Source organism: Urocitellus parryii, chromosome 3 (genome assembly GCF_045843805.1).
Source record: "Urocitellus parryii isolate mUroPar1 chromosome 3, mUroPar1.hap1, whole genome shotgun sequence".
Classification (NCBI taxonomy): domain Eukaryota; kingdom Metazoa; phylum Chordata; class Mammalia; order Rodentia; family Sciuridae; genus Urocitellus; species Urocitellus parryii.
The window spans coordinates 217,837,836-217,849,026 of record NC_135533.1 but is presented as its reverse complement, the minus strand read 5'-3'; the positions used below and the strand labels follow the sequence as shown (position 1 = coordinate 217,849,026).

At 54.5% G+C, this 11,191-nt stretch overlaps 1 long non-coding RNA gene across 3 annotated transcripts; it reads right to left on the bottom strand.

The window, feature by feature from the left end:
* Nucleotides 1-5,839: 5,839 nt before the first annotated feature.
* Nucleotides 5,840-9,366, bottom strand: LOC113193648 (uncharacterized). 3 transcript variants are annotated; one of them, XR_003302166.2, is made up of 3 exons: nt 9,224-9,366; nt 8,356-8,517; nt 5,840-7,057 (listed from the first exon to the last, which is right to left on the bottom strand). It is a non-coding gene; the product is annotated as an uncharacterized LOC113193648 (long non-coding RNA). The 3 variants fall into 3 exon arrangements; XR_003302165.2 differs by lacking the exon at nt 9,224-9,366 and adding an exon at nt 9,095-9,173; XR_003302167.2 differs by lacking the exon at nt 9,224-9,366 and adding an exon at nt 8,820-8,894.
* Between the last annotated feature and the right edge of the window lie 1,825 nt (nt 9,367-11,191).

The following is an 11,191-nucleotide window of genomic DNA, read 5'->3' as shown; positions in this document are numbered from 1 at the left end:
CCTAAGCCCCGCCCCTGCCCCAAGCAGCGGTGACTCGGTTTCCCCCGATGTACCGCCATCCACAGAGAGCCTTCGGGAAAGGGGATAGAAAGCCTGGAGCCATTCACGGCCAACAACCTCACGCAGAAGGGCCAGGGAGTTCGCAGGGAAGACTGGCGTTTAATCTAATCCTTATTACCGCCCTGAGAAAGAGCAAGGAGGAGGATTTCCATCTTACAGTTGAGGAAAGAGACCCAGAGAGGGACAATGAGCAGGAATGTCAACTGCAGCCTCCTTTAGCTCTGGTCCCCAGAGCAGAGAAGTTGCTCCCCGACACCGTGCCTACCCTACCCTGTGGTGAAGGCAGGAGGGAGGGAGGCACCGATTTGTCCTCACCCCTATTGTCAAGTGGCTTCTTCCTCTCCCCCCACCTGCCAGCCTGCAGAAAAAAGGCACAGTGGCCTGCTGGTGTCCTCCTAGCTACTCTGAGTCTAAGGCAGGAGGATTACTTGAACCCAGGAGTTCAAGGCCAGCCTAGGCAACACAGGGACCCCTTCTCAGGGGAGAAAAAAAAAATCTAGTTTGATACTATTTTTTAAAAAGTATAAAAGACGGAGTTAGGAGCAGGGTCCAGCGGTGCCTGTCTGCCCTCTCAGCTCTTTGGGAGTTACAGGCAGGAGATGGCAAGTTCAAGGCCAGCCTGGAAAATTTAGTGAGACCCCGTCTCAAAAGAATTAAAGAGGGAAAAAGAAAAGGTTGAAGTGTAGCTCAGTGATACAGACACACCCCGTCACCCCTGCCAGTCCAATCCCCAGTACCAGAAAAATAAATAAATAAGTAAATGATTTAATTACTGTGCGGCCTTGGACAGGTTACTTAGCCTTTCTGATCCTTTGAATCCTTTGGAGAGAGTAAATTGAAGAGACCTCCTAGTGTTGTAACAAGAGTAGGTAACAGCAGTATCTGCACAAGGAACAGCCTCCTCGTAGGTGACAGATGTCATTCTGTCATTATTATTTGGGTCCTGCCCTAGATGGCCATGCAGGCTACTGTAGGTCATCAGTGGAGGTCTGTGCTTTTGGGTGTGCAGTGGGAAGGGAAGGAAAACTTACAGAACGTCCTGGTTCTGTTTTGTTGGCGGTGCTGGGGATTGAACCCAGGGCCTTGTGCCTGCGAGGCAGGCCCTCCACCCCCTGAGCTGTGTCCCCACCTCCTACGGAATGTTTTAAACAATTCTTGCAGCCACCAGTGTGCTTCCAGGGGGCCGCTGGAGCCTGGGAGGGGGCAGGGTGAGGTCCAGCTCCTGCTGTCCTCTTGGGATCTTTTGGATTTTGTGTCCTGTACCTATTCATCACAATAAAATTGAAAAACCTTTAGAGCACCCTGACTTAACCCTTCAGCCTCCAGAGCGAAGAGGAGGCCTGGAAGGGTCAGCGCCCTGCTACCCAGGAGCCTTTCAAGCTCTACAACAGAAAGATGGTGATCACACGTGGGTCCAGGACTCAGTAGACATTTCTCAACCAGGAATAGGCCGCGGCCGTCAGACGCCAAAATGCTCGGCTGCACCCACCACCAGGGACCCCGCGGCTGGCGACCCTGGTCCCACTCACCCAGCTCCTCCGCGGGCCCGGGCAGGGACTCCGGGAGCCTGCGCCTGGGAAGCGGCCTGGGGCCCCTGGGAAGGTGGAGGGAGCAGGCGCCCTGGGACCTGGAGTGCCACACCTAAGTAAGCACGGGCAGGAGCAGGCCAGCTGTCCACACACACAGGGCGAGGGCCACAGCAGGGCCATTCGCCATGATCACCAAGGGACTCAAATGTGGACAGCTAACGCACGGGTGCACAGGGTGGCCCACGCCACCCCGAGCTTCCCCGGCCACGAGCAGGAGCAAGGGGACACCTCAGCAGTGTGGAGGGACCTGAGGACCTAGTGCTCAGTGAGAGCCAGACACACAAGGCCACAGAGGGTGACCCAGTTGCAGGGGACATCCAGGACAGGGGAGTCTACAGACAGGAAGTGGATTTGTGGATTCGTGGGTTCAGGGGCTGGGAGGGGTCAGGGCTTCTTTTTGGGTCCTGAGAATGTCCTGGAATATAGTAGAAACACTAAGCTGGACCCTTTAAAGGGGGAGCCAGGGTCTGGGGCTGGGGCTCAGGGGTGGAGCACTTGCCTAGCATGTGCCAGGCCCTGGGTTCAAGCCTTAGCACCACATTAAAAAAATGAATAAATAAAAAAAGTTGTATTTATTTAATGTTTTTTTAAATGAGCCAAGCCTGTCATCCCAGCCTCCAGAGGCTGAGGCAGGAGGACCACAAGTTCAAGTCCAGCCTCAGCAACTTAGCAAGACCCTGTAACTCAGGTAAAGTACCCCTGGGTTCCATCCCCAGTTCCAAAAAAAAAAAAAAAATACATAACTAAATAAGAAATAGACGAGTGAATTCCATGGCACACCAATTATATCTCAGAGGAGATATTATATATATATATATATATATATATATATATATATATATATATGCACACATACACACACACACATAAAATCATTAGTTGATGGAGAGGAAGCATTTTTTAGTTTACAAAGTTCATGTCTGCATGGTCTTTTTATTTATTTTCTTTGGGGAGGATACCAGGGATGGAACTCAGGGGCACTTGGCCACGGAGCCCCATCCCAGCCCTATTCTGCATTTTATGTAGAGACAGGGCCTCACTGAGTTGCTTAGCTCCTTGCTGTTGCTGAGGCCGCCTTTGAACTTGCCATTCTCCTGTGTCAACCTCCTGAGCCACTGGGATTACAGGCACCAGTGCTTTTGGCTTCATGGTCTTTTTAATCTTCAAAATGCCCAGGGTATTTTTAAAATATTTTTTTAGTTGTCAATGGGCCTTTATGTGTTTATATGTGGTGCTGAGAATCGAACCCAGGGCCTCCCACATGCCAGGCAAGTGCCCCTACCACGGAGCCCTAACTCCAGCCCCATGCCCAGGGGGGTTTAAAAGAACGTCTGCCACCTGGCAGGGTGGCACACACCTGGAACCCCAGCTCCTCAGGAAGCTGGGCAGGGAGATGGCAAGGCCCAGGCCAGCCTGGGCAACTTAGGAGGCCCTGTGCCAGCAAGAGACAGGGCTGGGGCGTGGAGCACTGGCACGGTCCCTGCTTCAGTCCCTGACACCCCTCCCCCAAACTCAGGTACAACAGAAGCCACCCAGGTGCTGAGGCTGAAGGTGGGGAGGGCGTGAGCCTGGGCCCGGCTCTGAGCCTCTTGCTCTTCCTGCTGAGCACACACATGTGCACACACACCCAAGCTGCTTTTCTTTTCTCGGCCCCCGTTTACCAACGGTGAGTGTCATATCTCCGTCAAGTCCTCGGGAGATGGCAGGTGAACCAGGGGTCAACGGTCCTTAGGCACTGGGTCAGATGTCCTACGTTTTTGCTCTGGTTTTCAGTGTTCTCTCTTCTCTGACCCCAGGGAAGAGGAGATCAAGGAATTTCCCTGGCTGCTCTCTCTGACACTGCAGAGCTGGGGGACTTAGGCCTCAAGATTTTACAAGAATTCACACCTGGTTTTGGGAATCAGAGGTGACACCCCCAGAGGAAAGTCTGAGAGACAGAGATGGGGGGCAGGGGTTGAGAGAGAGAGAGAGAGAGATCCAGGAAAATTCTAGTACCCAGGGTTTCTGAGCCTGATGGGTCCCTATGACAATTCTAGAACATTCTGTTTAGCAGTTCATCTGCCTGGAAGCCCACACAGTCTACTCTGTCCTGTTGGTCATCTTGGCTCCCTTCAGAGGGAAGATCTGGAGGAAAATCTCCACAGCACTGTATTTCTTATTTACTGACTGGGGCACCTGGTATGGTTAAAGTTCCCCCACTCCCACCTACATCTCCAGGAAGGTAGGCAGGCGTGTCTGCATGTGGCTCAGTGGGACAGCATGGCCTAGCGTGCTAGAGGCCCAGGGTGTCCTCCCCAGCAGCACAAAAAATAAACCAACAAATGACACGGAGGATTAGCAAATGGTTTGGATATTTATTTAAAAACATAAACCAAGACTGATAAAAAATAATCAAGTAGAATTCCAGAAAGTAATTGCAACCAAGAAAGTAAAGCAGAAAGATAGGAAAGATGGTAGTTAGGGCTTAGGAACATTTAACTTTTAAAATCACTGAATATCTTTGAAAAATTTTATGTAACTAATCATAATCTGATGAGGAAACCAGTAAGATGTTAAACCAAATTAAGGAGGATTTGAAGAACTACCTGTCGACAAACAAGAAACGCAAGAAGGTATTTACAAATAGAAGTAAAATGTGCTGTCCTGAATGAACGTGGCTTTTCTTGAACAAGAACTGATGGCCATTACTATCAGTTTTCTACAACTTGGGGAGTCCAGAAGTAGTTCAAAGATAGCAAAAGGCAGTTTAGGAGGCTGAGGCAGGATGATGTCAAGTTCAAAGCCAGCCTCAGCACAACACAGTGGGACTCTAAATAAATATAAAAGTGGGCTGGGGAATGTATAGAGGTCCCTCGGGATAGGCCAACATGCAGTTTCTTGCCTTGGAGCACTTTTTTAAATGGACCTCAGAGAGACTGCTTCCAAGGAGATGACCTATGAGCAGAGATCTAAAGGAGAAGACAGCCAGGTGACCACTTAGAAATGAGACACAGCGCAGGCAAAGGCCCTGAGGTGGGCCTGAGCTGCTTATTCCAGGAGCAGCCCAGTAGCCAGGGGGCTGCAGCCAGCCTCGGGGGTCACCACGGTGAGTGTTTTGGACTTTAGCTCTTCCACCGAGCCACACCCCCAGCCATGGACTTCTTCATGCTTAAAGTGTCATGGTTTCCTCTGGGGAAAGGAGCACGTCTCTGACACCACGTGGGTGGAACTTGAGGACCTTTCAGACACAAAAGGACACACAGTGTGTGACTCCGTTGACAGGAACCACCCAGGGAAGGAGAGTCCACAGCCTGGAAGTGAACTCTTGGATGCAGGGGGCTGGGGAGCGGATGGGGTGACTACTCATGGGGAAGAGTTTCTTTTAGGGTGATAGAATGTTCTAGATAGAGATGATGCTGGCTCAATTCTGAATATAAGAAATACTACTGAATTGTACATTTTTTTTTGGGGGGGAGCAGTACTAGGGACTGCACCTAGAGGGTTTGTTTATGTATTTACTTGTGTACTCGCTTTAAAATTTTGAGATAGACCTTGCTCAATTACCCAGACTGGCCTCAAACCTGTAGCCCTCCTGCCTCTGCCTCCTGAGTCACTGATCCTAGGTGTGTGTCAGCCTGGAAAATTCTTAGATGTAGCTCAGTGGTAAAGTGGCCTGGGTACAATTTTCACAATTTTTTTTTTTAACAAACAGGTAAACAAAAGAAAGAAACCAAAGATTGAGGTGGGGTGGCTGTATGCATTTGTCAAACAACTGCTGTGCGCTAGCAGTGCATTTTATCATTGACTTTATGCCCCTATTAAACACACACACCCACACCTGCCCCCTAAAAAAAAAAAAAAAAGCCGCTTCACCAAATAGCTACCAAATGCCTAAATATATGCATCACCTTTGACTCAGAGATTCTGATCTAGAAATTTATCCAGAGAAGATAATGAAGGATGCACTTCAAGATTCAAACGCATGCCGCGTGTGGTGGCCATGTCTGTGATCCTGGTGACCTGGGAGGCTGAGGCAGGAGGATGGCAAGTTCGAGTCTAACCTCAGCAACTTAACAAGACCCTGCCTCAAAATAAAAAATAAAAGAGCTGAGGATGTAGCTCAGAGGTTAAGAGTCCCTGGGTTTAATCCCTGGTGCCAAAAAGAAAACAAAATTTAGATGCAAAGATGTTCAAAAGGTAGCATTATTTATTAAAGCAAAATAGAGGCGATGATCCAAATGTCATGTAATAGGAGTTTGGGTGAATAAATATCCAAGATTGATATTCAAAATATTTAACCACCTGATAAACAAGGGCGTGGAGTGGACGCTGTCCCACAGCCACGAGAGTCTGCTTCTTGTGTGAGCTGGTGGAAGGAGGGAGGCTGTTCAGCTGCAGAAACCATCTTGGAAATGAATGCATGTGAGATGCCAGGTCTGTCCAGTTCAGGAAGGTTGGGCTGGGGTGCAGCTCAGTGGCAGAGTACCCCTGGAATCCATCCCCAGTATCACCAAAAAGAAAAAGAAAAAGAAAAAGAAAGAAAGAAAGAAACTTGGGCCCAGGGTGTGGCTCAGTGGCCAAGCACTGTTTAGGGAGCTTGAGGCTGGGTTTCTGTCCCAGCACTGGAGAGAGAAAAGAGCATGCCCTGCACTAAACTCCCAGAGAGGCAATCAGCACAACATCAGGAGAACCTTCTGGAAGACTTCGGGTGGAGTCTGATGGAGTCTGGTTCCAAAGTGCCAACAGCAGCTGACGTGGGCACAGTGGAGCTCGGTGGCGCACGCCTGTGATCCCAGAGCCTTGGGAGGCTGCAGAGCGGAAGTTCAAAGCCAGCTGCAGCAACTTTGTGAGGCCCTGAGCAACTTAGTGAGACCCTGCCTCAAATAATAATAGAGAGCTGTGGATTTGGCTCAGTGCTTAAGTACCTCTGGCTTCAATCAGTACCAAAAATAAACAAGTAAATACATAAATAAACAGGTGGAAACAAGTCAAACGTCTGTGCACAGACGAGCGGACACACCCGATGCGGATGCGGCCTGTCCACTCACTGGAATATCATGCAGACTTAAAAAGGAAGGGATCCTGACACCTACAGGAGTGTGGATGGACCCAGGGAAATGAGTCAGAGTACACACCACACGCTGCAGGATCCTCCTGCATGAAGCTCCTGGAGCCCCCAGAGCCACCGAGGCAGGAAATAGGAGGTGGGGGCTCGTGTTGAAAGGGGCAGTGTGGGGTGATGGAAAGTTCTGGAGACGTACAGTGGGGACGGGAATGCACTTAATACCACTGAGCTGTGCACTTGGAATGGACTACAATGGCTGGGCTGGGTGGCACATGCCTGTTCCAGCACTTGGGAGACGGAGGCAGGAGGATCACTTGAGCCCGGGAGTTCCAGAGCAGCCTGGGCGACATGGCAGAACACATCTCTGAAAAAGAGAAAAGAACCGAGAGGAGTGGACCCTGGTGCCGACCAGGTCCCTCCGTGGTGTTTGCCAGTGCACCCTTACTTTGTGTCAGGAACATTGCAAACCCAAGCTCCAATAACCCTGGATTCACAATGGGTAGAGAGTAGCCAGGTGAGCTGGCCTGCAGGGCCGCCTGGGTGCAGCCCCCTCCAGCGCGTCCCTTCAGGCTCACGGCAAAGTCCCCTGGGCTCCCTCTCCAAGGAGCGGATAGTTACAGCTGACTTTTTTTTTTTTTTTTTTGTGCTGGGGATTGAACCCAGGGGCACCTAACCACAGAGCCACATCCCCAGCCCTTTTTATTTTTTATTTTGAGACAAAGTCTCACTAGGCTGCTAAGGCTGGCCTTGAACTTGCCATCCTCCTGCCTCAGCCTCCTGAGTCACTGGTATCACAGGCGTGTGCCGCCACGCCTGGCTCTGCGGCCCGCTAACACTGGAGCAGCCACCAGGGTGGCTAAACTGGGTGTGCAGGTGTGGGAATATTTCAGCACTGGCTGGCAAAGTGCTGCTCATTGGGGTACCCCACGTGCCCCCAGTCCTGCTGACCCCGAGACAGCCCTGCGCATCATAGGAGGAATATGTTCTGAGCAGCAAACTGGCAGCCCCTGAGTTGACACCCGGGCAGACATCTGGAGGGGCATTGGCACCTGGGGGCTGGGAGCTTACTTTGTATTCACCCAGAAGGTAGCACAGAGAGCTGCTCTGGGCTGATGCTAGGTTCACCCACAGCTCAGTCTTCCCGTCTGTGCAATGGGCCCTTCAGGCTGAAGGGCCCTGCCGTCACCTAGCTCCAGCCCCTCTGCCCAGGGGCGCTGGCCTCCTGGGCTACTTCCTAGGTCCTGTCAGAACTGTGGCATGTGCTCCAACTGAGGGTGAAGGCCTGGCACAGAGCCCCACTTGCCTACAGCTGTCCATAGTCTGGTCCACTTAGGGCTATGGATCTCACCTGGGGATCAATCCTGACTTCCAGGGGACACGAGCAGTGTCTGGGGACATTTATGGTTATCACATGCTCCTGGCACAGAGTGGATCAAGGCCAGGGGTGCTGCTGAGAACCCTGCAATGCCCAGGGTGCCCACCCAGAGAATGACATGGCCTCATGTCTGTGGGGCCCAGGAGAGAAGTCCTAACTGAAGTCTAACTTCAGTCCTGCATTTCTGCTTGCTTCTTCCCCCTCTGTGCTAGGTGGACAAGACAGGGACCCAGGGGAACTGTTCTGCAGCCAGGGCGCTCTGGGGGGTGGGCGGGCTTAAGCTTTACCTGTCTGGGAGCAGTGGAGCCTGGAGAGGGACTCCGGATGAAGGAGGTCAGCCCTCTCCCGCAGCTGCGCAGGGTCACAAGTGGCCCCTGGGCTTCAGGCATGGGCGGGTGCAGAAGGGGAGAACGTGGCAGCCTTCTGGTGTGGCCAGTCCCGGGTTCTGTCTTTTTTTAAAAATCGCCGCAATTTAGAGAGGGACTCCTCCCTCCCTCCCTCCCTCCCGCCGCCTGCCACGTGGGCTCCCCCTGGGGCGCGGGCTTCAGTTTCCCTTTGGTGTGGGGGTCGGGCTGGGGGCGCGCGCACCGCACTCGCGGCGGCAGGTGCAGGGCGGGGTGGTCGCGGGGACCCAGCGCCCGTCCCGGTCCCCTGCAGGTGCCGCTGCTGCCGGCTCCCTTTCCTGACTTCCCTGTTGCCAAGGGGTCAAGGTCAAGCCTGCCTTGTGTGACCTTGAGCAGGGGAAGCCCACCCCTCCTCACGGTGGCATCCTTTCCTGTTCCTCCCCAAAGCGGGGCTCAGAATCACGCTGCGCGGGGTGGTGGGGCGACCTGGGCCCTGTGCGCGGCGGGGACAGCCCTGCCGTGTCCCCGCGGGCGGGGGCGGGGCAAGGGCAGGGGCCCACCCTCGCGGCCAGCGGGGGACCCTGGGCCCAGAAACCCCGGGAAGGAGGCTGCTGCTCCTGCTGCGGAGCGGGCGGGTGAGCACTGCCCGGCTGGAGGCCGCCGCCCGGGGAGCCCAGCGCACCTGCCCGTTCCCAGGCCCGCGCTTCCGCCGCGACCCGGAGGCTCCCCGCCCCATCCGCGGCTCGCGGCAGGTGGCGGCGGGCTGCCCTGTCCCTCTGCAGGGCGTCCCTGGGCAGGGCCCACCCCTCACCTCCTGTGCCCAGCACCCGCCGCGGGCGAGGCTGGCCAGGTGTTGGGGACTGTGGCCGAGTCACCGTTGGGAGGTTAGATGGCCAGGCCCGCTGGTGTGTGTCAGACCGTGGGAGGGCGGGGCCTTTAAAAATGGCTCTGTTGAGATAAGTCACCTGTAATACCGCCACCCAGGAGTTCCCTGGCTGTGCCCCTCTTACCACTAATTCTAGAACACTCTGTCACCCTAAAGAAGCCCCCCCCCAGCCCTGCACCCCTGGATCCACGTGTCTCTGGATACGTGGATAGGAGTATCACTGGGTCACACACTGTGGCCTTGTGTGTCTGGCTCTCACTGAGCATGAGGTCCGCAGGTCCATCTATACTGCAGCTGTCACCTCGCTCCTCCTTGTGGCCTAGGACGCTCCAGGTGGGAATGGGCCAGGCTGTGCATCCCCTCACTCAGGACATGGGGTGACCCCTCTGTGGTGTCCTGAGTCCAGCTGCTGTGAACCAGCCTAGAAGGCAGGTGGCACTGCCCAGCACAATTGTCGTGCCCCCCACCCCCAGCCAGCTACACCAGGGCCTGGCCTCTTCTGAGGGTGAAAAGCCCACTATGAAAATCGGCACATAAAAATAAAAATGGCGGGCTGGACGGCAGGACGCTGCTTAGCACGAGGTGGCTCTGGGCTCCACCCCAGCACTGCAAAAATAAATAAATAAAGTTGATTTTTTTCCAATTAAAAAACCGGGGTGCAGCTGGGCGCAGTGGTGCATGCCTATAATCTCAGAGACTCGGGAGGCTGAGGCAAGAGGATGGTGACTTCAAAGCCAGCCTAGCCAATGGCAAGGCGCTGAGCAGCTCAGTGCGACCCTGTCTCTAAGTAAAATACAAAATAGGACTGGGGTGTGGCTCGGTGGTCGAGAACCCCGAGTTCAATCCCTGGTACCAAAACAACAAAAAAAAACTGGGGTGCAATGGCACAGGCCTGTAATCCCAGGGATTGAGAGCTGAGGCAAGAAGGTCGCAAATTCAAGGTTCTGAGTAACTTAGAGGGACCCTGTCCCGCAATAAAAAACAGAAAGCCATGTTATTTGTTCTATGTAAAAAATCACGTGCCCTACGATGCGAGACAGGAGACAGGGCTCCTGGAGGTGATGCGGTGGGCTCGGCCCGGGTGGCTCCACTTGCCCCCAACCACCCCTAGGCCCTGTGCTGTCCCCAGCCAGGCTCCTGGGACCTGGGGGCTGACCTCAGAGCTTGTGGGGGGCAGGGCTGCTGAGAGCCACAGGGGAGCAGGGACAGGGGGAGAAGGGGGCCAGGAGGAGGAGCAGCGAGGGGAGGCGGGTGCACCGCCCTGCTCTGGGGCTCCCTCCCCAACATCGTGCGTGGGGTGAGCGGCAGCAGCACCTTCACTGGGGGCCACCATTTCCTCCCAGCCCATGAGAGGGAGGACTGCCTCCTCACCCAGCCTGGCTCTGCACCCACAGGACGCTACCCTGAGTCAAGGTCATTTCCCCCTCGCTGCACTCTGGGGGTGTTGGGCACCAGAGGCAGAGACCCCCTGCAGTCGGGCACCTAGGGAGGTTATGGGCCAGTGCAGGGAGGAGGCGGTGGCTACGTCCTGAGGGACCCAGGTGAAGAGGCTCAGAGGCCAGCACCCGGAATGGACGTTGGCTTCCTGCGTCCTGGGGGTGGGGGCCCAGATGGGGGGCACAGGGTGGCTGAAGCCAGTCAGCAGGGGTCCAATGAGGCCTGAGGAAGGCTGAGGGCTCAGTGTGAGAGGAAGGGGGCTCAGGGGCAGGGACAGGCCAGTGTGGGGAGAATACCCATGGGGTGACAGTTATCGTCCCCGACACCTCCAGCCTTCCTGGCCACTGTCCAGCGACCCCACAGCCAGGAGGGGTGTCCACACTTGCCCCCTCTTCCCACCTAGAGGGAGGCTGGGGAAACCCTCTGTCCCTCTGGGGCTCCCCACAGGAGGGACAG